The sequence below is a fragment of the Protopterus annectens genome, chromosome 4.part0, assembly GCF_019279795.1.
Source record: "Protopterus annectens isolate FY-2018-M chromosome 4.part0, PAN1.0, whole genome shotgun sequence".
Taxonomy (NCBI): domain Eukaryota; kingdom Metazoa; phylum Chordata; order Ceratodontiformes; family Protopteridae; genus Protopterus; species Protopterus annectens.
The window spans coordinates 818,076,895-818,103,552 of NC_056733.1; the positions used below are offsets into that span (position 1 = coordinate 818,076,895).

A 26,658-nucleotide genomic window follows, 5' to 3' on the forward strand; every position below is an offset into this window, starting at 1 on the left:
TTAAACCTCAAAATGCATGCACTCGAGGTACTCCTCAGTATGAAGAACACAGACATCTGTGCAGTAACAGAAACCTGGTTTAAGGCTCCTGAGAGCACCCCAGCACTAATAGGCTATAACTCATACCATACCTTTCGGCCACAGCACCAGGACCAAAACACAAAAGGCGGGGGGTGTATCCATATTCATCAAGGATACCCACACCTCCAGGTTAGTGGCGCAGCACAATGCATCAGAGATCATCCATGTGCAACTAACAACGGGCAAAACTATAATCCAAATTGTAGCTTGCTACAGATCACCCACCATGGCCCAGGACCCCCATTCTGCATTTCTGAAGACACTGGGAAATATGAATGTCCTACCAAACACAGTAATACTGGGTGATTTTCAATTACCCAAACATAAACTGGGAGAATTACTCAAGTACCAACTGCCTTGCCCAACGCTTCCTAGAATTTATAAACTCCGACGCCCTGGATCAACTGCTCAACACCCCCAACAGAGGGAACAACATACTGGACCTGGTAATCACCAACATGGGCAACCCGTGTTCCACAATGGATGTCAACCCCTCGCTGGTTAGATCAGACCATAGACTAATCACTCTGGATATCCACATTGCGCCCCCACCCCCATCAAGGAAACCACACTGAAAAACTTTTCAAAAGCAAACTTCACATTACTTAAGACCGAGGTGGAAAGGTTCAAAGCCCCCATGCTAAAGGACAATGCTGTCCAAGCTGCTGAAACCTTTACAAAGGCACTCTATGAGCATCTGCAGGAATGCATGGATCGTGCTATCCCAAGTAAAACCAAGGCTCACTCCTCCGAGAAAAGGAAACCAGTCTGGTGGTCCCCTGCCATAAACAAGCTATAGAATAGAAGGAGGAAACTAGTACAGAAAAAAAAAAAAAAAAAAAAAAAGGAAAGACATCCCTTTTGAGTATCAGCAAGAAACTACAATCCCTCATTAAATCATCCAAGGCTAGTTTTGAAAGAAAAATTGCCAATGACTCCAAAGATAACCACAAAGTGTTCTTTAGCTATGTCAAGAACCTAAGTGGAAACTCTCAGATCTGCTATGAGTTAGTGCGGAATGGCACTAAATACATTGAACCGACTGATATTGCTAACATTCTAGCAGACAGGTTTAGTGCAAACTTCACCCCCCTAAAGAATCCATAACCATACCAGAATAATGTAGGGCCCAGTCAATCACCAACACACAGGTTAAAACAGCCCTATCCAAAGCCAAAAACACAGCTTCAATGGGACCAGACAGTGTCCCAGCCTGCGTCTTACAAGATCTCCAAAATGAACTAACCCCTCACCTAAACACACTGTTCAAACTCAGCCTCTCTACAGGCTACGTACCCACAGAGTGGCACACAGCAACAGTTATCCCGCTCCACAAAGGTGGAGCCACAACAGACCCCGGGAACTATCCCCCTATAAGCCTGACTAGCCTGGACTGCAAGGCTATGGAATGGATCATCATGGAACTCATTAACAGAGACATTGGGAAGCTGCAAACCTTGGACCCTACCCAGTTTGGCTTTGTTAAGAGCACATCATGCCTCCTAAACCTGGTGGACTTCTTTGAGATGGTTACCAAGGCATTAGACGAGGGAAAGGAGGTCCACAGCCTACCTAGACCTCGCAAAGGCTTTTGACACCATTCCCCATTCTAGTATTATAGACAAGCTCACCAGCTTGAACATAAACCCCTACGTCACGAGATACGTTGCCAACTGGCTCATGGATAGAACCCAGAATTGATGGACATGCTCCACCTAAAAAAAAAAATAAATAAATAATAATAAACAAATCCCAGAGAGCCACGTGCCTTAGAAATAATAAAACAAACCCTCAGAAATTCTGGAAAGGTATCTCTACTCTCCTTAACCCCAGCAAACCACACACCCCCACCCCAGACCCAAGTGCTCCAGATTTACACTTAGCTACTCAATTTAACTCCTTTTTCATTGAATCCATTGGCAAACTAACCTCCTCATTCTCTAATACACCCCCACCCTTCCCTGCCAACAATCTACCCTGCACTGCTGCTCCTCCCTCATTCCCATCTACTAACTCTATATCCTCTACCTCTTCTCCTACTCTAACTTCCACATCATCTTCACCACCCTCTAATACTCCCTCTCCCCACTCTCCTCTATTCTCATTAAAACCTATACCTACTTCTACTATAAAGAAACTCCTTCAGAAATTGAAGCCATGCACTAACGCACCTGATAACATCCCTTCTTACTTTCTAGGCATAGCTGATGAAGCAATTGCCTATCCCATAAGCATTTTAATCAACCGCTCCATCCAAGAATGTACAGTACCCCAAATCTGGAAACAAGCCTTTATCATACCTCTGCATAAAGGTGGCAACAATAGCAATGTCAACAACTTCCGACCCATTGCTATCCAGTCTCCCATTTCTAAACTTCTAGAAAAATGTGTCCAACTTCAACTCTTACCACATCTCTTAGATAATAACCTTCTAACTCCCACACAACATGGATTCAGACCAAATCATAGCACCATGACAGCCCTCGTCTCCTTTCTTGAAACTGTAAATAAAGCTCGTGACTCTGGCCAAATTGTTTCTACCCTACTACTTGACCTCTCTAAGGCCTTTGACACCATCTCACACAGCCTGCTCTTAACTAAACTCTCAAAACTTAACCTATCTCCCTCCTCTTTGAACTGGTTCTCCAGCTACTTATCCAATAGATACCAAGCAGTAAAATGTAAAAAGGCAACCTCCTCATTTCTTAGTACCCCCACCAGAGTTCCCCAAGGCTCCATACTAGGTCCCCTTCTCTTCAATATATTTATTAATGATTTCCGCAAATCTATTCCATTCTCAAACAACATCCCATATGCAAGATGATTCTACCATTACCTGCTCTGCCACATCTACCCCTATACTCCTAAAGCTTACACAAGAAGCTTTTTCAATCACTGAGCAATGGATGAAAATAAACCACCTAGCACTCAATGCTTCCAAAACTAAATTAATGGTATTTACCCCCTCTAAAGTTACTCCTTTCGATATAAACACATTCTCGACATTAGTCAAAATAACTCACTTCTGGAACTGGTGTCAGAAGCCAAGTTACTTGGGGTCCAAATTGACAGCCAGCTTAATTTCAACTCCCATCTACAATTAAATATCAAAAAACCCCATCAAAAACTAGGTATGCTCTACCGACAAAATCAGTACCTTACAACCACCTCTAAAAATCACTCTCTCTACTTCCTTTCTTATCCCCTCCCTTCTCTATGGAGCTCCACTCCTAACTAATCTTCAGTCATCTCTAAAAAAACAACTTTCCTCTTGCTACAACAAAATCGCCAAGTTCGCCAACAGCCATAGGTCCTCCACCCACCACTGTTCCTCTCCCCAAAAACTTAAATGGCTAGAACTACCCAATCATCTCAGCTATACTCAGCTAACTCTTGCCCACAAGCTCATTTTCAACCCCTCTCTCTGTCCCTCCCAGTCTTCTGCCTTTAAGATGCACCTACCTGATAGAGTTTTAAGGTCAAACAATCCAAATCTATTAGAAGTGCACAAACCAACTCGTCCCCCAGGCAAAAACCTACTATCCTACAACCTAGCTCGTCTTTGGAACTCACTACCACCATCCATTCGCACCACCTCTAACCATTATATGTTCAAAAAATCTCTTCACATACATCTAGTGTCCCAGTGGGAATGCTCTTGCTCCCACCCCTCATAACTAATAATGGCAATTTTCATCTTCCTTTCTCTCTCATGTTTACTCCAGCAATTTTTCCTTATTAATTCCCATAACTCACATTATTATTCCCATGGTATCTGCAAAGAATGTATTTGACTGCACCTTTTAAGCTTATGCTTCTTAAGTAATAACTACTCTGTATCACTTTGCAATATTACTCTTCATAGCCTATAACATCTCCAAGTTTCATCACTAGTCTGTATTGTTTTAAATGTTTCCTGAACTTTTGAAATTAATTGCTTGTATCTTTTACATTTGTATAATTATCATTAGTAATAGGTTCATAGGTTCATACTAGGCTATCTGCCCAAGGGCATTTATAAGCCTAGCCCATAGTTATGTGGCTTTCACCACCCCTTTAGTTTGAAGAAAACTATGCCTATTATTTTGCTGTGCCTCTGTCAAGCAGTGACACTGAAGTAATCCCTGGGGTATATCTGCGATCTCCCATCCATTGGTCAAGATTCCTCTTGAACAAGGCCAGCGAGGTGCTCTGCCTCACATGTACCGGGATTTTGTTCCACAGCATAGGGAGTCTCTGGGTGATGAATCTGTCCCTCCAGCACGCTCTATTAATAACCGTGTCAAGGTTCAAGTCTCCGCCTTGTGGTTCTGAGGGATCTAGATTTTTTGAGGTGAAGCATATTCATCAAATCTGGGTTTGACATGGCCTTATATGTCAGGCACAGGTCACCTCTGAGCAAGCGGTATGCGACTGACTAGAGCTGGAGTTCTTTCAGTCTGGCAGCATAAGACATATTTTTGAGACCCTTTATCCTTTTGGTGAGGAACTTTTGGGGCCTTTCCAGCTGCTGCAGATGTCGGGTCAGATACATTCCGAATGGGGCATTGTACTCAATCATAGGTCTAATGAGTGATGAGTACAGGGGGACGATGACCTCCTTAGATCTAGATGTGAATCCCTTCATGATCAGGTGGGCAATATAGAAAGTTTTCCTAACTACTTTGGCAACATGAGTGTCAAACGAAAGGTTACTGTCAACCTGGGTCCCCAGATCCCTGATGACTTCTTCTGTGCTCAGTGGATTGCCACCTATATGGTAGCTAGGGGTAACCTTGTTTTTCCCGAAGGGTATGACTATGCATTTCTTGGCGTTTAACTTTAGGCCATGGCTCTGGCACCAGTTATCTGTTTCTGTGAGGCCCTTCTGAAGGATATCTGTGTCAGATGTGTTTTCGACTATGGCGCCCAGTTTGCAGTCATCTGCAAACTTTGTCAGCCATAACCCTCTTGTGTTTGCTTGTAGATGCCGAACAAGAGTGGTCCCAGGACTGAGCCCTGTGGGACACCACTTGTGACAGGCTTTGAGTCTGACATGGCGCCAGCAACTCTGACCCTGTGGGTTCTGTCACTTAGCCAGTTTGCAACCCATCTTGTGATGTATGGGTTTACATTCAAGCTGATGAGTTTTTCGATGATACCTGAGTGGGGTATTGTGTCGAAAGCCTTTGCCAGGTCGAGGTAGGCTGTATGGACTGCCTTGCCCTCATCAATGGCCTTGGTGACTGTTTCGAAAAAGTCAACCAAGTTTAAAAGGCATGATCTGCCTTTGACAAAGCCAAACTGGGTTGGATCCAAAGTCTGCAAGTTCCCTATGTCTTTATTTATGAGTTCCATTATGATCCTCTCCATGGCTTTGCAGATAAGGCTTGTCAAGCTAATGGGACGGTAATTTCCAGGGTCGGTGGAGGCACCGCCCTTGTGAAGTGGGACCACAGTCGCCGTGCGCCACTCCTTGGGTACGTATCCTGAGGCGAGGCTAAGATTAAACAGCTGTCCTAACTGCGGGTTTAATTCCTCATTGAGTTCGTGGAGCACACAGCTGGGGACACCATCCGGTCCCATGGATGCTGTGTTTTTTGCCTTGGAGAGAGCAGTTCTCACTTGGGCGTTGGAGATGTTTGGGGGGCTACAATCCTCTGGTATAGATATCTCTCTTTTTGGGGAGGAGGGGGGGGAGAAGTTTGCACTGAACCTGTCAGCCAGTATGTTGGCAATGTGTGTGTAGGTTCAGTAATCTTCACATCATTTTGAACTAATTCTGAGCATATCTGGGAGTTTCCTCCTAGGTTTCTAACATAGCTAAAGAAGGCCTTATGATTGTCTTTTGAGTCCTTGGCGATTTTTCTCTCAAAATTTGCCTTGGATGATTTTATGAGAACTCTTAGTTTTTTACTTATAATGATCAAAGGTGTCTTACCTTTCAAGGATCTTGCTCTATCTTGTAGTAGCTTCCTCCTTTTGTTGTAGAGCTTGTTTATGGCTGGGGTCCACCAGACTGGACGCTTGCCTTTGGTAAAAAGAGTCTTAGTTTTGTTTGGGATTGCCTGATCCATGCAGTCCTGTAGGTGCTGGTAGAAGGCATTTGTAAGTGATTCGGCGGTTTGAGTAATGTTTACCACTGGCTCAGGGGCCTTAAAGGAGACCACACTAGTTTTTAGAAGTGTGAAGTCGGCTTTTGAGAAGTTTTTCACTGTGGTCTTTTTATTTCAGGTGGGGCAGGATGAGGACCTCCAGCGAGATTAGTTTATGATCTGATCTCACCAGTGAGGGGTATACTTCCGGTGTTGAACATTGTGATCCCATGTTCGTGATGATGAGATCAAGTATGTTTTCTCCTCTTGTGAGGATGGTGACTAGTTGTTCCATGGCATTTGAGTTTATGAACTCCAGGAACCTTTGGGCTAGAGTAGTGTTCCCAGTCTATATTAGGGTAGTTGAAATCACCTAGTATGATGGTGTTTGGAGATACATTTATCCCCTCCAGTGTTTTCAGGAAGGCCATGTGAGGTTCCTGAGTTTGAGAGGGTGGCCTGTAACATGCTACAAATTGCAGAGCAGTCTTGCCTATGGTTAATTGCACCTGGATGGTCTCCGATGCATCGTGTGTTGCCACCAACCTTGAGGTGTGTGTGTCCTTTATGAATACGGACACCCCCCCTCCTTTCTTGTCTACTGTATGTACCTAGTTTGTTTGTTTTTGGAGCTTTTCTCCCCAGGACTCCATTGAAAATGGGTTCATTTTGGCCCAATGGACTATCCTGGTAAACCAACTGCAAATAAATAAACAAATAAATAAATAAATAAATATAAGCCTCACCACAACGATAAATAGGACATGCTGGAGGGACAGATTTCTATTCTAGAGACTCCCCATACTTTGGAACAGGATTCCAATATACATCAGGCAGAGCCCCTCACTAACACTCTTCAAGAGAAACCTTGACGGGTGGATGGAAAACAGAAAATTTACCCCGGGGATCACTGCAGTGGATCTGCTGGACAGTGGCGCAGGGAACTAATGGCTCTGCTGGACAGAGGCACAGGGAACTAATCTAAGGGGGTGGCGAAAGCCATCACATTCTGGCTAGGCTTATAAATGCCCTTGGACAGATAGCCTAGTACTTATCTATGAACCTAAATACACCCACATATATATATATATATATATATATATATATATATATATATATATATATATATATACACACACACACACACACACACACACACACAGATATTTATATCTATATATTGCAGAGGCATCCATCAATCTGTAACCCCCCCCCCCCATTTCCCATTTATACATACAAGGTCAAAATGTCACGTCAGCAGGACCATCATCTAGAACCAAAGTTCATATCAGTGGGTGGCTAGCCTTCCTGCAGTTAGTTTGTAATAACACACATACGGATGGTGTGTCCAATCCTCCTACTGCATGTCTTTGGTATGTGAGAGAGAGGACATGCAGACTTCACAAGAGGCTCCTGACCCCCCCCCCCCCTTCCAAAAAAAAGCAAGAACTGTTACAATGCAAATAGTAGATTTCTGATACAATACCAACACCACATTGCATGACTAGTATACAGTGTGAAGGTAAAACTACAAAGACCAGTATAAACAGAGAATCAAACCGGGGAACCCCCCGCTGTGAGGCAACAACATTATCTACTTCGTCACAGTTCTAGCAAAACTGTAGTTAACTATTAATGACCAGATCCACAGAGAATTTTTTTTTTACCAATTTCCCTAATTTCTACACAAAATATTTAAGTTTAAGCCCCTCCTGTTCTCTACGTTGTCAGAACAAACGCTTGCATTATACACATTTCTTTCAGCAAACTGGAAACGATTTGAATATTGAATCATACCTGTAGGTGTTATCAAACCCATTAATTGAAGCTCATACACCGGAAGTAATTATTCAACGGTTTCCCTTGGTTTTTGTCTGTTGTAACTGATTTAACACTATTAAACGGTCATTACAAATACTACTCTTCAGTCAAGCAAACCTACAGTTTTTCAGAACCTAAACAAATTGAATTGTTTCACACAAGCTTCCAGCAAAAAGGACTCAAAAGCTCTGAATAAGCATCATCACCGATTCATTCACAAACACCCACGCAGTAAAAAATATTGTTTTGCTTTAAACTCAACAATTAAGAAGCCACACATAAAATCTTTAACAAAAACGTATCTTTTGTCCTAAAGGCCAAGGGGATAAATAATTAAGCATGTAAATTCCTAATCATACCCACCACATAAACACACAATGACAGTAACTAAGACTTACTATAACAGCCGCAATGATGTGTCCTGGAATTTTATAAAAAAAAAAAAAAAAAAAACACCACTGTATTTAAAAAATATCCCCACACTCACCCTTATTATTTAAAACACTGACTAGAATATATAACAGATGATAAAGAGTAATCTCAAATCAAATACATTGCATTAAAATATTATATATTTGTGAAATGAAACCTAATAATGATAAATTTATGCTTTCCAATAGCACTACACAGCGTGCAAATTACCTTCTTCTAGCAATAAACCAGGTTCGTAATACCAAAATGATGTACCGTCCTTGATAATGCAAAAACAAATAAACACCACCCCTTGACGTCTTCACGAAAGTGAAATAATCTTATTGTCGCGTCATGATGTTCAAACTGTGATGTATCTGAGAGTGCGACGAAATGCTTTCTCGAACGTAAAAGGGTAGCGTGTGGTTTTACGGGTTGTTTAAAGGTGAAGGTATGGCTCCATCTGGAAAAAGAGTTGGCCGCTCACAAGGGTTCATGGAGTGGAGTCGTACAGCTTATAGATTTGCTACTGATAGGAATGATTTCAGAAGGTATTTTTCTGAAAGCGCGTGTTTTACAAGAAATTGACTTTTAAGTTGTGTGTTGAAAAACACTTAATGCTCTGTATTTTGCAATGAGTGGCTGTTTGACAGTGGTAGTATAAAATTGTAGTGGGAAAATAGTGACTTGGCGGTATTGCTATAGAATTAAAAAGTGGCATATCTTTATACTGTCCCTACTTTTTAGGTATGTTGCTAAGTTGGTGTGGTATTTTTTGAGAAATGGGGTATATTTCCTTTTTTTAACAATGGGTGGCTAATTTTACTCAGTAAACGCCAGATCTGTAAACCTTGATAATTATTGCAGTTAACTAATTTAGTAGTTTTCTTAATCTCTAACTCTGTAGGTAAGAGTTTGAAAGTTGTGGGATATGAGATCTCCCCAGAGTTTTGTCACAATGACTACATGTTGTGATTTCTTTCACCCCCAAAATTAAGGATAAAAAAGTAGAAACACTGTTTAAATAAGGATGCTATTAAACTTTGAAAATGTGAATGTAATCAATTTTCTGAAGTAAAGAAAGACCGCAACATTATTAAGCTTTTGTAGCTATTAATTGGTTGTAATATTTTTTGTCATTTTTCTGTTGTGGGTAAAGTTTTCCCTTTTAATATACAACATAGACCCACTATGGATGTCCTTACATTCACCGCTGCAGTATTCCTTACAAATGGGATTCCCTCCCATGAAGCCCACTGTTTGGCCAATTTAACAAAGTCTACTGTTGCTTTAAGGTACACTGAATGTCCCCTGCACACTCTTTGTGTAGGGTAGGGCATAAAGGTGATGTTCGGTCATACCATTCTCAGAACTTCTTTGCTGCTAGTCTAAATGCTGCTTTAACCATTGGTGTATTACTGCCGTCTTTTTTTTAACCGTTTTTCTGTTTGTTGGCATTCCACTGCTTACTCCTGTTTGCTGGTGTCCTCAAAGTTGCAGAGAAGTACCCAGTTGGGTTTTTGGTTACTTTTTCTCTTTGTTTTGTGCATTTTGGGGTTAATGTTATCCAGGAACGGTAAATGCCAGTGTGGGAGACTGATTCCCCATAAAGACCACCACGATAAGTGTCTTTTTTTGCCTAGATGCTGCTCACGACCATACATCTTGTTCAATTTGTCAGGCGTTTGTCCCCAAGACTCTTTATAGTAGGCTTTCTTCCCTTTCATTGTATCTTGAGAACCAGCATCTTAAACTTCTTGCTGCAGATACTATGGATGGAATTTCCTGCCCCGAGGGTAAGCCATTAGGGAAGAAGGTGCATAAGGTAAGACCAGAATCTTCTGCTTTCTAGCCTCTGCCCGGGGTTTCTCCTGAGGTTATTATGAACACAGAGGCTCCCCCAGTTGTTTTGTTAGATTCTTTTACCACGTATGGGTTGGAGGCTGGTGAGGATTTGGTGGACAGTACATCTGACGATGCTGTGCAGGTGTCCATTTCAGGCATTCAGAGGGAACCATGGTTGATTGTTACCGAGGGATCTAGAGGGGTTCCTCAGCCTCTGTTTAGGGAAGAGGTTCCTATTGCAGTTTTGGAATGCTGTCCTCAGTGGGCCTTCTCAGATTTATAGGATGGATGTCCCCTTAAAAAAAAAAGAAACAGAAAGCTAATCATGTTTGTTCTGCTCCTAGGGATCCACAAAATGAGTGGCAGGCCTTTACTCGGGGGGGGGGGGGGTTATTAAATGCTTTACTAGGGGTTTCATTTCCTACTCCTCCTTGGTCCTCTTCTTCCCCTAAAAGGCCTAGAGAATTGATTTCTTCCAAGGTGGATTCTGATGATGACTCCCTTGCTTGTTCTACCCAGATTCCTTCTTCTTTAGACTACGGGTCTGAGGAGGAGGTTTCTCATACTATAGATAATCTTACTGAGAATATTTCCTTTGGAGAGAGAATTTCTAGGATGATGTAATTTTTTTTATGTATGATGGTGTCCAAATTTCGGATATCCATAAGGGGTACTATGAGTTACTGCAGATGGAATCTCCTAAACCTGTGGCCATTCTTTTTGTCTTGCCTGCTTTATTGGATGGTTTTCCAAATTCTTCTAAAGCGATGGATTCTCTGCCCCCTGCTCCCAAGAAGTCTGATAGGTTTTATAGGGTGCCTGAGGATTGTTCCTTTTTGTTTGTGTCCTGCTGCTGACCCTTCTGTGGTGTCTGTAACCTCTGATAAGACATCTCAAGATTCTTCCTTCATCCAAGTTACTGCCTTCTGACAAGGACAGTAGAACCATGGATAGGCTGAGTAAGAAGGTTTATAATTCGGCTACCCTAGCTTTTAGGGATAGTAATTATCGGACCCATATTTCTAGCTATCTCTTGGCTCTTCTTTCTCAGGCTTGTCAGCTTATTTCTGATCTTCCAGACTCTGAGAGTAAATCTTCTGCTCTTTCCTTGCTTGGGACTTTGCATCATGTAGTTCGTCATTCTAGCAAATGTAATACAGCAGATGCCTGTTCTAGGGCTGCTGCTTTTGGTACAGTTCTGAAAAGATATTCTTGGCTTGGGCTTCAACCTTTGTTTGATGATGTTAAGGCTAAGTTGATGGATGCTCCTCTGGATAATCATCTTTTGTTTGAAGAGGCTGCTGGTTTATTAAAGTTTCTTCAGGACATGGGGAAGGCTTTATAGGGGCTTAAGCATGTATTTGTTTCTTCTGTACCTAAATTTCAACGAAAGTACCCTTCTAAGCCAGCCTTTGTTTGTAGGCAATCTCGCCCTCCTCCTAAAGGTAAAACGGGTAGTAAATGGACTCCTGCTAAGGCCACTCAGACTGCAGGAATTCTTAAGCCTGTCTTTCATGACAAATTAGTTGCTGTCTGACTATCCTCCTGTTCCCAGCCACATTCCTCTTTCTCTTCCTGTTTGGCTGCAAATCACCCAGGATTCTTGGGTTCTGTGAATCATTCCGCAAGGGTACTTCATGGTTTGTATTTCCCACCCTCCTTCTGTGGGCATTTCTCAGCCTCCTCGGGAACAGCTTCTGTTTTTCCCAGAGGTTCTTTGAGACCTCTTGGTTCAGGGTACTATTCAACAGGTGCATGTGTCCCAAAGGGGGAAAGGGTTTTATTAAAGAATGCTTCTAGTGCCCGGAAAATAAGTTATTTGGAGACCTATTCTAGACCTCTCCCATCTAAACACTTTTCTGAAGGCGCCTTCCTTTGGATGATGTCCCTTTTTCCCCCTCTTGCTCCTTTCTGGTGTCTCTGGACCTCAATGATGCTTATCTCCATATTCCGATCCATCCTGTTTTTAGGAGATTTTTGCATTTCTCTGTTGCTTTCTGGCATTTTCAGTTCTGTGCTTTGGCCTTTCTACAGCCCCAGGGTTATTCACTAAATGCCTTGCTCCTGTGGTTGCCTTTTGCAGGCTTAAAGGGATCCATATATTTTTCCTTATTTGGATGACCTCCAGATTCAGGCATCTTCCCCAGCGGTCCTTTTGCAAAAATCTTCATTTTACCATTTTTCTTCTTCAGAGTCTGGGGTTTACAATAAACTTCAAAAAGTTTTACCTGACTCCTTCTCCGTATCATGTCTTTCTGGGTTGCAGGATTCAAACGGTGCCAATGCTGGTATCCATGCCTCCTCCAAAGGCATTAACACTCCTTTCTTTCAAACTCTTCTTCCCCTGGCCCCCATTACAGCCAGGGAGTTTCTGATGGCTTTCGGGTTCATGGCTTCCACCATTCCGATGCTCCCTCTGGCCAAACTTCATATGAGGAAGTTCCAGTGGTTTCTGAAGTTGGTGTGGCTTCAGCATGCGTATCCTCTAGACTTTCCTGTTCCTCTTCTCCTGTATCTCAAAAAACTTCTGTGGTGGATTCGGAGTTGTCTCTGAATCCAGGTCTCCCTTTTCAACCTCCTGTTCCCTCTCAGGATCTGTTTACAGAAACTTCAGATGTGGGATGGGGAACAATGTTTGGCTCTCTGAGGGTTCAGGGAGTGTCAGCAGAAGGAGCACGTCAACATCAAAGAGATGAGGGCTTTTATGTTGGCTCTTCAGGCCTTTCATCCTCTCTTCTCTCCAGGGCCTCTCGAGGTATTCACAGACAATAACACAGTCGTACGGTATATCAACAAACGGGGGTACGAGATCTTACTGTCTTTGCCAGGTGGCACTTCTGATATAGGATCTGACTATCCAATATCAAATGACTCTTCAGGCAATTTATATTCCTTCAGTACGTTGTGGCAAACTGTCTAAGCAGGTCCTTCACTCAATCCCATGAATGAATGTTTCACAGGGATGTGTTTATGGATGTTGTTCACCAGTGGGATACTCCTCAAGTAGATCTTTTTGCCTCCCCTCTATTAAGATGGCTTCCTGTGTTTTGTGCCAGAATCCCAGGTCCTCTGGTATGGAAGGTGGACGCCCTCTCATTTTCTTGGAAGGGGATGTTTCTTTATGCATTCCCTCACCTTCCTCTCCTTCTGAGAGTCCTGATCAAGATTCAACAGGATGCTCCCAGAATCTTGATGGCAACTCTTTTGGCTGCGATTCCCTCTACTTCTGCATCTAGCCAAGGACAATCATCACAAGTTACTTCACAGGGTGGATCTCCTCACACAAGACAAGGGGTCTCGCATCCATCCCCACCTGTCCGTGTTTCAGCTGACACTGTGGGTGATAAGGTTTTGATCTCTCATGGACACCTTTTTCCTGAGGATGTGCTGCAGGACTCCAGGAAACCTACTATTAGGAAATCCTACTTGTCTAAATGGAAGAGGTTTTCTGTTTGGTGTCCTCCTCGTGACATAGGCCCACTTTCTGTGGATATTCCTTTTGGTTCTCTCATTTGTGTGAGTTGCTCAATGCTGATTTGGCCTATTCTTGAATTAAGGCCCACTTATCCGCCACTTCTGCTTGTCCGTTCTAGATTTGAGGCAAAATAATTTCTTAAAGGAGTCCTTAATATTATACCTCTAAGGAAGCATGTTCCTCCTCCCTGGGATCTAAATTTAATTCTGGAAAAATTGACTCTGGCTCCTTTTGAGCCTGCTGTTTCAGCTTCCTTGCAACATTGTTCTTGGAATACAGTTCTTCTGTTGGCTCTTACTTCTGCCAGATGGGTGACTAGTTGAAAGCCCTTATGGCTTGTCTACCTTTTTTGATGTTTTATGAGGACAGGGTGTCCCTGCGTACTAATCCCTCTTTCATGTCTATTAATTTGCCTACTTTTCCCCTCTCTGCAGTCTGACAGTGAGAGGGTGCTGCATACTTTAGATGTACATAGACTGCTCAGCTTTAGTAATATCCAAATAAAATTTATCAGAAAATCTCGCCTGTTATTTATTTCTTTCCTTTCATCCTAGGTCTTTAGGTTTGGCTATTTCCTTTTGTTACACTTTTCATGATGATAGCCTTCCTTCTTCTGTAAAGGCTCATTCCACTAGAGCTGTGGCTTCTTCTGGTGCTTTTCTCTGAGGCTTAGATGCCAGTTATTTTCTTGAAGCTGCTACCTGGACTTCTGTGAATACTTTTACCAAACATTCCCAGTTGGATGGTATTTTGTATTTTCAAACATAGAGCTGGTTTTGCTGATGCTATTCTTCATGTCTTCTTGGAGGGCTTTCCTGCTTTCTCCTCCCAAGTTTCTTCTTGAGCTTTGGTACTCTCCCATTTGTAAGGAATACTGCAGCGGTGAATGTAAGGACATAGCACAGTTGTGTAAAATATTACCATAACAGTAGATGTCCTTGCCATCACCATTGCAGTATTCATTCCCTCCCTCCATCCCCCTGGTCTGTTTTCCTTCCTGTATGTGCAGGCTCTCCTTGGTTTTCCTCGAACTGCTGTTCCTACTGGGGCAATCAGTTCTGAGGATGGTACACCTGAACGTCACCTTTAATACTGTACACTACGCAAGGGAGAGCGGAGTTGGCCTAGTGGTCTAATACACTATGATGTAGTTCAGTGTGTGCATGTGGTGATCAGCATACCTTTAAAGCAGCGGTTAACTGGCCGGACAATGGTCTTCACAGCAGGGAATCTCATTTGTAAGGAATACTGCAGCAGTGAAGGCAAGGACATCTACCATTATGGTGTCCCAGGCTGTGTCCTACACGAGCTCAAAGATTAACTAACCCCTCACCTAAACACACTGTAAACTCAGCCTCTCCACAGGCTACGTGCCCACAGAGTGGCGCACAGCAACGGTTATTCCACTGCACAAAGGTGGAGGCAACTGACCCCGGGAACTATCCCCCTATAAGCCTGACTAGCTTGGTCTGCAAAACTATGGAGCGCATCATCATGGATCTCCTTAACACAGATATTGTAAACCTCCAAACACTGGGCCCTACCCAGTTCGGCTTTAAGGGCATATCATGCCTCCTAAACCTGGTGGACTTCTTTGAGACAGTTACCAAGGCTATAGACTAGGGAAAGGTGGTCCACACAGCCTACCTACACCTTGCAAAGGCCTTCGATACCATTCCCCACTCAGGTATTATAGACAAGCTCACCAGCCTGAACATAAACCCCTACATCACGAGATGGGTTGCCAACTGGCTCACGGACAGAACCCACATGGTAAGAGTTGCAGAAGCTAGGTCTGACTCTAAACCGGTTACAAGTGGCGTTCCCCAGGGCTCAGTCCTAGGACCCCTCCTGTTCGGCATTTACTTCTCAGAGGTACAGGCAAGCACAGGAGGATTATGGCTGACCAAGTTTGCAGATGACTGCAAACTAGGGGCTATAATTGACTCTCCGGCTGACAGCAGACATCCTCCAAAAGGGTCTCACTGAGACAGATACCTGGTGTCAAAACCATGGCCTCAAGCTAAATGTCAGAAAGTGCATAGTCCTCCCCTTTGGAAACAAAGTACCCACAAACTACCACATAGGTGGTAGCCCCCTGAATACAGAAGACGTAATAAGGGATCTGGGGATCCAAGTAGATAGTAACCTCTCCTTTGATAATCACATTGCCAAAGTTGTTAGAAAATCCTTCTATGTGGCCCACCTAATCATAAAAGGGTTTGCATCCAGATCGAAAGAGATCATTGGACCCCTCTATGCATCAGTCATCAGACCCATCATAAAGTACAATGCTCCATTTAGGATGTACCTTACAAGATACCTGCAACAACTGGAAAGACCACAGAAGTACCTCACCAAGAGGATCTCTGGCCTCAAGCAGATGCCCTATGCAGCTCGACTGAAGAAACTCCAGCTGTACTCTTGTTGCATACCACCTACTCAGAGGTGATCTCTGCCTGACATACAAGGCCATGTCCAACCCAGAATTGATGGACATGCTCTACCTAAAGAAAACCATATCCCCTCGAGCCACACGCTTCAGGGATCTAAACCTCACAAAAACAATAAATAGGACGTGCTGGAGGGATAGATTCCTTTCCCAGAGACTTCCCATGCTCTGGAGCAAGATTCCAATCTACATTAGGCAAAGCACTTCGCTAACCCTCTTCAAAAGAAAACTTAACAAGTGGATGGGAAACAAAGTTTACCCCAGGGATGACTTCAGTGGCTCTGCTGGACAGAGGCACAGGGAACTAATCTAAGGGTCGGCGAAAGCCAACACATTCTGGGTAGGCTTACAAATGCCTTCGGGCAGATAGCCTAGTACCCAAGATGACCTCTAGGGATGTGGACTATGAACATGAAAGCCAGAAAGTGATGGACATGTTCCTAGCTAGGAAATACCCTAGCAATTTAATAGAGGATGTTATGACTGAGGTGAGAGCTGGTAGAAATTCTAAATTCGCCCCCATTTTGGGACGTGACACATTGGAACGTGATAAGTTGGAAGGGCACATGGGGCAGGTTAGTTTGCTAGCCAACAAGTATAATGCTAACTATGAAAATCCAAGCTGTTCAATTTAGATAAGAAAGGAACCTTTGGGGGTAATTATGTTATGTTTTACAATCAGAGCACACCAAGGGTTAGAAACATCATTGCACAAAACTGGGACAGGTTTAGTTGTTCTGAACTGGAGGTACTATTTAAGAACTCATTAAAATTTACTTACAAAAAAGGAAAAAAAACCTTAAGGAGTTATTGGAGAGAGACCGCAAGTTGTTTTATGGAAGAAAACCAGGAACATACAAGTGTGGACGTTGTGCCCAATGCTCTTTCATCCTGAAGCAGGATTCTGTGTACATAATAGAGGGGGACTATCTGGTCAAAAGTAGTAGTGTTTCCAATTGTATAGTGAAGGTTTGATTTATTTAGCCCTATGCAAAGAATGTGGTGTGTTCTACCTTGTAAAAACTACACGTAAATTGACAAGAAGAATTTACGAACATCTGAATGCCATCAGAACACATGACTGCAATAACGCCATCTATAAACATACACTTGCATGTCCAAAGGCCAAATGGGGCTTTTTTGTAATAGAGATGGTACACCAAGATGTTGGGGGGGGTCCCTGGGAGACCAGAATAGAGGTTAGAGAAGTATTTTGACGGTTACTACTGGAAGCAAATAGGCCTCCTGGTTTGAACGAACACATCTCTACTGCCTCCATCTTGAAAATGAGGGCAGCTAAATTATGAGTCCCATTTTATTTCAGGGACACTTCTCTGTTTACATGATGCACTACACTTTTATACATACTTTTTTACATTTCTGCTAAATACATTTTTCAGGTCCCCCTTGAGTATACTTATAAATTCCTTTGTACTTACTCACACTCATAAGTATGCATAAAATGTTTATGTGGATATATATAATATATATATATATATATATATATATATAATGTTGAGAGGGCTCATTTATCTTAACATTGCAATTTTTAAGCTGGTCACCACACTACTTATGTGTTTTACATTTTTTTCAGGCTTCTTTTATTTTACTTTTTTAATCTACTTTTATTCATTTAATTTTACCTAATGTTGTATACACAAGTATACATATTTTTTTTAAATGTTTTTAAAACAGATTTGTTAGTTGTGATTTGGCTCATTTGTTTATTTGCATTTCTATTAACTTGCTTGCAGAGAGACCGGTAAAGGTTACAGAAAGTGGAGTATTTGCATAAATCTGGGTGTTTCCAATTGTCAGTTTCATACTATTAAACAAAGTGACTTGTGGGGGACATAAAGGATGCTACAGCTAGTTTTTTCTTTTCTTTGTTACATCTGAAGTCTTGTGGATGAAAACGCCTTGTGAATATTTGCGTTGGTGTACTAAATAAACTGCTGGTGCTTCCACTTCAGATTGTGTTTTGTGCTTTGGGTTTGACTACCTCTACTTGGTACCTTTGTGTGTTGCATTGGTTTCTTTGTCGTTTCGGGTACCTGGCCTCTTGTATTTTTTTTTAGTTATTCTGAATAAGTCCTTATACATACTTAAACAAAGTACTTAATGTTCATTACATTGTGTCCGGTTTAGAGAACTTTGCTTCTGTTTATTTAGTTTAAAGTCTGGATAAGCATGCTTTCTCGTAATGATTATGATTAAGTATTTATTAATATGTTACTGTTCATCTGAGAAGGGGAATTTTTATTTAGCAGTATAGGCTGGCAGAGCTGTGGTATCCACCTCTAAAAGCCAGATCACTTGAGCATACTACAGTGAGATGATGATTAAAAACTATGACTTCATCATGAGTGGTCAGGTAGTCTGTGTGTGTGTCTTCCTCCTCTACCTGTGTCCAGAGTGGTGCCAATATTACCATGTTAAGAGGAAGCTGTAGGGAACTGGAGAATTCTGACACCCTTGCTGGGAAATTTTTGTGTTTGTGTACACTTGTGTGTGAAATTTAGTTTGACACGCTGTTGCCATTGCAAGGATTACTGGAAGACACTGGTTTACAGAGAGTGGTGCAAGAGGGGCTTGGGGTGCTAGGTCAAAGACTTTGCTCTGTAAGTAGGGAGTGTGTATCTGTAGTCTTGATGAGGATGTTGTAAGCTTGTACGAACAGAACAGGCTTTCAAAGTTCTTTTTGCTGCTGCTTTTTAGAAATGGCTAAGTTGCTGTCTTTTGTGAAGCCTGAATTGTAGTACAACTGTCTGCCACCCCCCTTCATGCCTAACTTCCCGAGCTGTCAAAATGCTAAGGGTAATTTGAGCTGTTACCTGCTGTGATTGACAGCTCACAGCAGGAGACTTTACTCTTGTACTATTTCCTTGTTCTGGCCTTTACTTTCTGTATGGGTAGGTGAAGGACCAGGGAGTTGTGACATCACAGCATGGGTAGGTTTTTAGGACTTTCGTGGTGATGTCAGTTTGGGGGTGGGATTGGCTAGAAAATTACATGTATTCATTGCTCTTAATGACATCATAGTTTCATAGGTTGATACTAGGCTATCTGCCCTAGGGCACTTATAAGCCTAGCCAGAGTGTGTTTGGCTTTCGCCACCCTTTTAGATTAGTTGACTGTGTCTCTGTATAGTAGGTCACAAAAGGTAGCCATATTAAGGTTAGTTTACTGTACCTCTGTCTAGCAAGGACACAGAAGAGATCCCAGGGGTAAACTTACGGTCTCCCATCCACTCGTCAAGATTTCTCTTGAATAGGGTCATTGAGGGGCTCTGCCTAATATGGATTGGGATTTTTGTTCCAGAGTGAGGGGAGCCTCTGGGATATGAATCTGGCCCTCCAGCATGTCCTGTTTTATTTCTGTGCTGAGGTTCAAGTCCCTGGAGCGTGTAGCTCTAAGGGATTTGGATTTCTTGAGGTGGAGCATGTCCATTAATTCTGGGTTGGACATGGCTTTCTACGTCAGACACAGATCGCCTCTAAGTAGGCGGTACGCAACTGAGTAGAGCTGGAGTTTCTTTAGCCGAAGGGTATAGGGCATCTGTTTGAGTCCCTTGATCCTCTTGCTGAGGTACTTTTGGGGTCTTTGCAGTTGTTGCAGGTGTCGGGGAAGGTACATCCCAAATGGGGCATTGTATTTAATTATGGGTCTGATAAGTGATGAGTAGAGGGGCACAATGACCTCTCTTGATCTAGATGCGAACCCTTTCATGATAAGGTGGGCTATATAGAAGGTCTTTCTAAATACTTTGGCAACGTGATTGTCAAAGGAGAGATTACTATCTACTTGGGTTCCCAGGTCCCTAATTATTACTTCCGTACTTAATGGATTACCACCTATGTGGTAATTTGTGGGCACTTTGTTTTTCCCAAAGGGGATGACAATGCACTTTTTGGCATTTAGCTTTAGGCCATGGCTCTGGCACCAGTTATCCATCTCTGTGAGGCCCTTTTGAAGGATGCTCGTGTCAGCCGGAGAGTCTATTATGGCACCCAGTTTGCAGTCGTCTGCGAACGTTGTCAGCCATAGTCCACCAGTGTTAGCCTGTACCTCGGAGAAATGTATACCGAATAAAGAGGTCCCAGGACTGAACCTTGTGGGATGCCACTTGTAACTGGTTTAGAGTCTGATATGGCACTTGCAATTCTGACCATGTGGGTTCTATCCCTGAGCCAGTTTGCAACCCATCTTGTGACATAGGGGTTGATATTTAAGCTGGTGAGCTTATTTATGATGCCCGAGTGGGGTATTGTGTCGAAGGCTTTTGTGAGGTCCGGGTAGGCTGTGTGGACTACCTTCCCTTCATCTATGGCTTTGGTAACGGTTTCAAAGAAGTCGACCAGGTTCAGGAGGCAAGATCTGCCCTTAACAAATCCGAATTGGGAAGGATCCAGTGTCTGGATGTTCCCAATGTCCTTGTTTATGATTTCCATGATGATGCGCTCCATAGCCTTGCAGACCAGTCTGGTCAGGCTTATAAGGCGATAGTTTTAGGAGTCCGTTGTGGCACCACCTTTGTGGAGCGGACCACTGTTGCTGTACGCCATTCCTTTGGTACATATCCTGTACTAAGGCTGAGATTGAACAGTGTGTTTAAGTGAGGGTTTAGTTCTTCTTGGAGCTCCTGTAAGTCACAGCCCGGGACACCGTCTGGTCCCATTGATGCTATGTTTTTTGCTTTGGAGAGGGCAGCTCTCACCTGTGATCACAGGGAGGCTACATTCTGTTGGGATATACATTTGCTCTTTTGGAGGGGAAGGGGGGGAGAAGTTTGCACTGAACTTTCTGCCAGGATGTTGGCAATGTCTGTGGGTTCAGCTTATTTTTTGTCATTTTGCACTAACTCAGAGCATATCTGGGAGTTGCCTCCCAGTTTCCTGACATAACTAAAGAAGGCCTTGTGATTATCCTTAGTGTCTTGTGCAATTTTTCTTTCAAAGTTTTCCTTAGATGATTTTATGAGGGTTCCTAGTTTCTTGCTAGTACTGATCAGAGACTCCTTCCCTTTTTGGGATTTTGTTCTATCATGTAGTAGCTTCCTCCTTCTGTTATGTAGCTTGCTTATGGCCGGGGTCCACCAGACAGGTCTCCTGCCTTTAGAGGAGTGAGTCTTGGTTTTATTTGGGATAGCATGCTCCATGCATTCCTGTAGGTGTCTATAGAATGCTTTTGTAAAGGATTCAGCGTTACTGGGCCGTAGTTTCCACTGGCCCGGGGCCTTTGAAAGATTCCACCTCGGTTTTGAGAAGTGTGCAGTTTGCTTTTGAGAAGTTCTTCACCGTGGTTTCCTTGGCTGGGGGTGGGGACGGGATATGGCTGTCCAGTGAGATTAATTTTATGGTCTGATCTTACCAATGAGGGGTATACCTCTGGTGTGGAACATAGAGACCCAATGTTGGTGATGACCAGGTCCAATATGTTCTCCCCTCTTGAGGGAGTGGTGACCAGTTGTTCCATAGCATTTGAGTTTATAAATTCTAGGAACTGTTGGGTGAGGGTGTTTGGGCTTGAGTAGTTTTCCCAATCAATGTTTGGGTAGTTGAAGTCACCCAATATAATGGTGTTTGGAGAGACATTCAAATTTTTCTAGTGTTCTCAGGAAAGCCGAGTAGGGTTCCTGTGTTTGGGAGGGTGGTCTGTAGCAGGCTACAAACTGAAAGGCAGTTTTGCCCACTGTAAGTTGCACATGGATGGTCTCCGATGCTTTAACCTGGAGGTGTGGGTATCTTTGGTGTATATGGATACTCCCCCTCCTTATGTGGTTCGGTTTGAGTTTTGTGGCCGAAAAGCATGGTATGAAGTATAACCTGGTAGTGCTGGGGTGCTTTCATGAGCCTTGAGCCAGGTTTCTGTTACTGCACAGATCTCAATATTCTCCATACTGAGGAGAGTCTCGAGTGCGTGCATCTTGAGGTTTAGACTTCTGGCATTGAGCAGCATTACCCTTAGTTTTTTTCTTTGTGTTGTCTATGGAGGTGGGTTTGTCTTTTGAGCCTTTCCTAAAAAAAGGCACTATGGGGGAGGCAAGAGCCTTTGCCAGTATTTGAAATCCCAGGGGTGACTGGTGTAAGCCATCCCTCGCGAAGCAACGTGGCTTGTCGAGCATGTTATCCCAGGCTGACACACTGGATCCCCTTTGAATGACACCAATACTTTAGCCAGTTGTTAAAATTGATCATTTTGTCTTTATACTGTGGCATCATTCTTGGTGAGGGCAAGATGTTACTCAAGGTCAGGGTCATACCGGCATGGGCTACATGATCAGAGAGCTCCTCTGTCTCTCTTCATGTAGTCCAGGGTGGTACATCTCGGGTCATTCACACCAGCATGGACAATGACGGAGTCCATATTTGTACTTTCTTTGGAGTGGCCTGAGTGCATATGTGTTGTGGCGGATCCTGGCACCCGACAGGCAGCTTACATTGACCTTCTCCTTATTCAGTCTGGTGAGTGGGATGTCAGTGTGTCTGACAATAGTCACCTATTACAAGTGTGTTCAGTGTGTTGTTTATCCTTAAGGGCTGTGACTGTGTGGCACACTGACTTTGTGAGTTATGTGTTACGTGGGTATTGTTGCATGGTGGGGGTTGCTTGGATGTCTGCTTTGGAGGTCTCTGCTGCTTAGGCAGATTTTTGTTTAGAGCCTCAGAGTATGTTTCTGTGTGTTTTGTGTTTGGTTTGCTGATGCGATAGGTCTATGTGAGACTGGATTTGTGGTGTGTGTGTGGTTACCTTTTCCTCCCAACCGGCTGTGCCAGTACTGGGTTGAGAGAGCACAGCCTCCAGTTTGGCTATATAGTTGCATCTCTCACATATGTTTGAGCTTGTTGGGAGGAGGAGAGGGTGGTCTGTGTACATAAGGCAGTTGTAACATTGCCTCAAGATTCCCAGATTCACCAGCTGGACTGGGGAGTAAACCTGAAAATGGCCTTTGGACATGCCTGAAAAGTATAGGGAACTATTTATTGACTGATCAGAAAGGACCAATAGGGAGCAAGTACTTAAAGGAGTATAAGAGGGTGTAGTGCTTAAGTTTTATTGGTGTTTACCTGTAAGATTACTTATATGAGCAAGTGCCGGGCTTATAGGAAGAGAATAGAGTGCTTATTTTGAGATTTAGAGCAGTTCCAAGGGAAAAAGTGAAGAGCAGACTTTGTGGAGCCAGAAATAGTTTAAACCCATTTAAGCGGCGCTGCCCGATGCTGAGCTATGCGGAAAATCAAGCAAGGCCGCGCTAAAGTGGGTTTTAAAGCAGGGGACTTGAAAGAGCTAGGAAATGGCCCAAAACAGCCAATAAACGACTAGTTACTGGCCTGAGACCACTCCCCCAGGGACAGGCTGCTCAAAGCTCCCCACTCTCACTGGGGTATAGAGAAGCTTCCTCCTATCCAAGTAAGGATATGAGCAGCACAGGAACTTGTACTGAAGTCTGGAATACAGCAAAACCTAAATTCAGGATTATTCTAGCACAGTAAAGGCGGGAAACAGATATATATATTTTTTTTCTTTTTTTAGTACGGTATCAGAGGCAGAAAACCACAGTAAATGCTTTGCACAGCCTAGCGCACTTGAGTGGGCAGCCTTAACAGTTAAATCAAGCAACAAACAATGGCTTAAAAGTGCAGGTAAACAAAAAAAATGCAATAACAAGCTTATTTTAGGTATAAAAGCAGTCACAAACTCGCTTTTAGGCGAGAAAATGCAGTCACTAATGTAAAGGTAGTAAAGAAGTACTTCAGGTAGCAGTCACTCTTTTTCGTCTCTCTGCTGCTAGCACCGCTGTGCAGGACCACGAGGAGCTTGGCTGAGTTGGACTGCAACAAGCTTTTCCAGGGTGGGCTAAAAGGTTTTTGAAAGCAAAACCATCACAGTATGGTATGGTACTGTTCTAGTGGAGCAAAACAGTCTTTAAAATATTTTAAATGCTGGTATTCTTCATTCGCAAGGACTGTACATAGGGAGAGAAAGGGCAGAGAAGTTGAGCGTTTCGTAATAGAATCCCATTGTCCTTTTAACATGTTGCATAGCAGTGGTGTGGCTCGAAAGGCCATCACTGTGGTGGCCACTAGACCTTTTAAGAGCAGTGGAGTAGTCCTAAGAACTGTAGCTTTTGTCCCTCATACCTGGATAGTACACTGGTTGGCAGTGGTGGTGGGGGGAGGGTTGAATTCCAATCAGTAACTGTCATCCATGACATTGTTGAATGTCTTTTTGAAGGTGTTCCTCATCTTTTGGGAAGAGATGTTCTTGATTTGGTGCAGGAGGAGGAGGTTGCCTGTGTATAGAATTATTGCTTTTGTCGTTATTGTAGTGGATATGTTGCTCATCTGTCACTTTTTCGTATTGGTACACGAATAAACAAGTCTTCGTGGGTTCTGTTTAAGCAGCTTTATTCTATACAAACACATCACTGTAAAGGCTTATTTGACTATGGCTAACTTGTAAACTAACTCCTGCGATCATACATGCTCACCCACTTGCTGCTTCTACAAAATGGCACTAGAGATTGCACGTGTATGTAATTTATATTTGCATGCATAGCCCTGCTCGTTTCTTAAAGATGTAGCACACATGCTACACTCTGATCTACATCCTCCCTCTTTGAGAAATAGATCATGCAATTTATCATGAGATTATTTAGCATACAGAAATCACAGATGATCTAAAGACCTGCATTATACAATACTAAGTACACGTGTATATACAATCAAGTCCACATTGCAGTGTATTTCATACTAGGCTTGGAAACCTGTCCATATCATGTGACATAAAATTGTTCCAGTTGCTAAATCTGATTCCCAGTCTCTGCAAAATGGTTGATCTGTGGAATGCTCAAATTACTTTCTGGATCAGAGTCAAACTTTTGAACACGTACTGGTCTGGAAATCATGTCTAACTCTGTCTTTGATTTAGAGTCTGCATCACAGATACATTGTTGTGGTTGCAATGGTGATGATTCTGCTACAGGAAGGTTGTTGCTGTGTCTTTTGGCTTAACCCGGTTAGGGGTCGCCACAGCGGAACTCTGCTCCGCTAATGTTTGGTAGTGGATTTTAACGTGCCGAGTTACCAGCCCTGACGCACAACCTTCAATGAAGGCACGCTCATTCACGCATGCCTTCACACAGAAGACACTCTAGCTGAGAATCGAACGTGACAATGTCTTGCTGTGAGGCGACAACACTACCGCAGCACTACTACCGTGGGTGATGTCTACCATTCCTCCTATACTCTGCACCCTCTGGGCTTACCCAGTAAGATTTCAGCTTGGTACAGATGCCTGTTGTCTGTCCTATTCGATCAAAACCTGTCGTTGTCTGAACTCGTACTCTCTCTTCTTCCCTCAACGAATGAAGTAATCTGCTCGATTTGTCATAACTAGATTTCTGGATATTACGCTTCAGCAATTAGTGCTGCGGTAGCGCTGTCACCTCACAGCAAGATTTTGTCCCATTCGATTCCCAGCTAGAGCGTCTTCTGTGTGGAGATGTGCACAACCTTCAACGAAGGTACGCCCATTCACGCATCAGGGCTGGCAAACTCGGCATGTAAAAAATCTACTGCCAATCATTGGTGGACCGGAGTTCTGCTGTGGCGACCCCTAACCGGGAAAAGCCAAAAGACACAAACGCTTCAACAATTAAGCCTTTATGTATTTATTCTTAGAATTAGGCTGTAACAAAACTTGAACTTGATGAAATATGTAGCCTAGTTCTAGTTTGTCTGGAAAGTAGTTTTTGAACAGGTGAGCCAAGAATATCATCACAAAGTATGTTTCTGGGATTAAGTAAATTCAAGAATACATCAGTGTTATCACGCTTTGACTTTTCATGTAATTGATTTGCACTCTGTACTGCTCTTTCAGCTAGACCATTGGATTGAGGATATTTAGGACTACTAGTGACTTGTACAAAGTCCCATTCTGTTGCAAATTTCTGAAACAACTGGCTAGTAAATTGAGTACCATTGTCAGAATAAAGTTTGTGTGGACTACCATGAACTGAGAAATGACGTTTAAGCTTAGTAAACAGCTGTTGAAGTTACGTTTGGTATCGGATCTCAATCCAGTTAGAGTAGGAGTCTACCAAAACCAAATAACTTTGAATGGAATAAATCAATACTATCAGTTGCTACAGAAGACTAAGGTAGTTCCAGGTATTAGATTTAGGTGAAGCGGTTCTCTTTGCAAATGCCCTCTGGTACTGTTGCACACTGAACAAGAATAACTAACACTCTCAATGTCGTTTGATAATGAATACTAGTTCTCTTGCCCTTTTCTTAGTGGGTAATAAACCTGGATGACCGCGATGCAAAATCTGAATGTATTCATGCTGTAAGGAAGCAGGAACTACAATTTTAGGACCTTTGAAAATAATACCGTCTTCTATCCTACAGTTCATCTCTGTAAAGTACGGTTGCACCTCAGGTGATGCACTAGATTGCTTTGATGGCTATCCAACATTGATGTAGTGATTTTAAGCT

At 43.0% G+C, this 26,658-nt stretch overlaps 2 protein-coding genes across 6 annotated transcripts in view; one reads left to right on the plus strand and one right to left on the minus strand.

Moving 5' to 3' along the window:
• POP7 (POP7 homolog, ribonuclease P/MRP subunit) overlaps positions 1-8,945 on the minus strand; it is a 19,173-nt gene extending 10,228 nt beyond the window's left edge. Inside the window, exon 1 of the mRNA XM_044068765.1 lies at positions 8,619-8,945. The gene's annotated coding sequence lies outside the window, so the exon portion shown is untranslated. The remainder of the gene's footprint in view (positions 1-8,618) is intronic.
• The window catches only part of LOC122799595 (splicing factor SWAP), a 1,354,031-nt gene that overhangs the window by 575,239 nt on the left and 752,134 nt on the right, over positions 1-26,658 (plus strand). The window lies entirely within an intron of this gene.